Genomic DNA, 3,508 nt, shown 5'->3' with positions numbered 1-3,508 from the left:
GATCATCTGAGTCAAGAAGAATATTATTTAGTAATTAAGTAATGCTTGCCTGTACAAAAAAAAAAAAAAAAAAGCTATTTTTTATTAATGTGGAAAAAATAAACTAACTAAACCACATATAAACATATAAAAATATATATGCAAAACACATATAACCTATACACAAGAAATACAAACACACACACACACACACACACACATACCTGTGTGTATTGTGATTTTCTGATAATATTTTTTTCAAGGCACATCTTACCAATTCCCCACCAAAATTAACATAATAACTACTATAATATTGTAGTTCGTCATTTATAAGTAATATATAATTATTCATGAAGGCTGGAAATGAAAAACACCTTATTTTCAGATGTGCACAATTATTAGGTACATTTTCTTTTACAGATAAAATGAGCCAAAAAAAAGACATTTAACTCAGACTGAAGAGTTCATTTTCAGTCCATCTCCTACCCTGAAATTAGTTTTGCAGAGATGAACTCCCAAATGAAAAATGAACTCCCAAAACTTACTGCTAGATTCTGGAAGAAAAATTCTTCAAACAGTGCATGTGGTGCTGGTCCTTCAAGAATCATTCATAATTTGTCTGTCTATAAAGCCTCTAAAAAAAAAAAAAAAAAAAAAAAAAATATATATATATATATATATATATATATATATATATATATATATATATATATATATATATATATATATATATATATATATATATATATATATTTCAACACTTCAGCTTGTGATTCTTATTAAGAGGGGGTCATTTTTTAGGATTCTTTACATAACCTAAGTCTCTGAGATCCTTTTTCTCTGAACACTTCTGGAGACTCCAGGTAGGTTGCAGTTCTGGAAAATGGTAGTGCTGAAGACTAAAGGGTTCCTGATGGTTTCACACTTAATTCTTCACCTTAATTGGTCCAAAATGCAGCAGCTATAGTTCTTACTAGGTCAAGAAAATATTATTATATAACACCAATTTTATCTTCTCTACACTGGTTACCTATTAAGTTATGTATTGATTATATACTGCTACTGACCTATAAGGCTTTAAATGGTTTAGCTCCTGTGTACATAACCGACCTTCTATTGCCCTACAATCCTTCACGCTCTTTAAGATCACAAAACTCTGGACTTCTGGTTGTACCTAGGATATCTAAGTCGACTAAAGGAGGGAGAGTGTTTTCACATTTGACTCCTAAACTCTGGAATAGCCTTGAAATGACTCAATAGAAATGACTTTCCATAATCTGATAATGTTCGGGGCTTAGACTCGCTCACCCAGATTAAATGTAGATCAAAGACGCATCACTTTAGCCAAGCATTCACATAATACATCTCATATCAGATCAATTGCACATGACTATCTTTGCTTAATATTATGAACAGCAGCTACGCTAATTATTCTCCATTTACTTTTCTGTTTTATCTTGGGACGCCTGTCCCGAGGTGATTAGAGAGTACATCAGCTTCAGTTTGGATCCAGCCTCTTAAGAAGACCTCAGATGACCAACACCTTGAAGAGACGGTGCTAACTCCTGCAAAGACTTCAGATGATCAACATGCACATTCCCAAATTTCTATAAATTCTAATTATTGTTAATATGTAATTCATTATTTCCAGGAGCTTATTGCTTCTACCTTCAATTAAACTGCTAACAGTGATTGTAAATTAAATTGCCTAAATTATTACATTATTGCTAACTGCATTTTCTAAATTGTAATGTTGACTTGCATTCTCTGTAAAGCTGCTTTGAAACGATATGTATTGTGAAAAGCGCTATACAAATAAATGTGAATTGAATTAATTAATTATTTTGCAGTTAACATGTGTATTTTCTTTTCCACCGGTTTTTGTCTGACCCTGCTGACCCAATGAGCATTTCACTATCCAATGGTCATGCAATTTCTAGTAATGCATTAGTATTGCATCTTTCTCATGGGCATTTAATAATTTTTGACTTTCCAGTCTGAATTAAATGTCTTTTTTGGCTCATTTTATCTGTAAAAGAAAACATACCTAATAATAATTATGCACATCTGAATATAAGGCATTTTTCATTTCCAGCCATCATAAACAATTATATATTACTTATAAATGATTAAATACAAAATTAATAGTAGTTATTAAGATTAATGTGGTTTGGAATTGGTAAGATGTGCTTGGAAAAAAAATATGATCAGAAAATCAATGTGCCTAATAATTCTGTATGCACTGTAGATATATTTATGCTAATACAATGTATTCATCACATATAAAGTATTCTTCATATGTAATATAATAGAAAATAGAATAGAATATATAATAGACCTTATTATCTACTACATTCAAGGTACCTTCAATCTGTCTCTGTCCCTCCTGTCTGTCCCCTTGATTATGGATCCTTGTTAGGCTCTGAAGACATACATTATGTGTTATCTCACAGTGTACAGAAGTTATCAATATCCATATAACCACCTTTGGCCATTCACATAAAAAACTTCTACATTACTTCATTTGCTTTATGACTTTCCATAATCTTTGGAAACAACAGACACATTCTACAATAGGACCACACCTATTTTCGCACGTTGCGGTCCCAGAAACAGGGAAGTTGTTCAGTATGGCATTACAGGTTTAATAAATGTTCCATATGCATTAATTGTGTAATATTATATTATTGTGACTAATTAGTTCGTAATCTCATCAAATTATTCTTGTATTATTCACTTACTTTATTTAAAGGTTCACCAAGTACATTTTCCCTCATTAAAGAAAAAGTTTTACACATAAAAAAATAGTACATTTTGAAATATACTGAAATACTAAAAAATTTTTTTACTATTACTTATTCGGTGTTAGTATAAGAGCAACTTTAACTGTAGTTTTCACACTAATATCCTTAAATATTTTGTGGATGCACTTCATACTTGAAGTTCCTTCCATAACTGAATGTAGACTGAGGAATGTTACATCTTCGAAGTGCAATTTACAATGTCCAATTAGCAATTTGGTTGTCAAAAAAATCTGAACAACTTCTTTTAGAAGATGAATCTCATGGTTCTTGATCCATACCAAACGTGCCACAAAAGTCTTGAAAATTGAAGCCAAAGCATCTCGATCGCCCCCAGGTAGCTGAAAGCAGTATAGAGTCCAGGAACGTGACGTCAGCAATGCAATGCATTCTAGGACTTTAGACTGGGAAATGTGAAATGTTGAATTTTCTGCCGAATTTAAACCAATGAATTTGTGAAAGTGAATTTGTAAAGCGAAATAAAATGGACTGAAAATTGCTAGTCGAATATTACAGGTTGTATTTTAAAACAGAATGAAAAATTTGGAAGTGAAATCTGAAAGGTGAATATAAATGATTGAATTTTTAATAATGAAAATGTGTGTGTAAATATTTACAGCTTAAATACACAACCATGTTGAATTTCAGCCCATAAAAAATGCAAGCCTTAAAAATACAATGCATTAAAATGCAAACACAGTTAATGTAATGCATTTTTTTTCTCAATT

This window comes from Chanodichthys erythropterus, chromosome 12 (genome assembly GCF_024489055.1).
Source record: "Chanodichthys erythropterus isolate Z2021 chromosome 12, ASM2448905v1, whole genome shotgun sequence".
Classification (NCBI taxonomy): domain Eukaryota; kingdom Metazoa; phylum Chordata; class Actinopteri; order Cypriniformes; family Xenocyprididae; genus Chanodichthys; species Chanodichthys erythropterus.
This window is presented reverse-complemented; position numbering follows the sequence as displayed.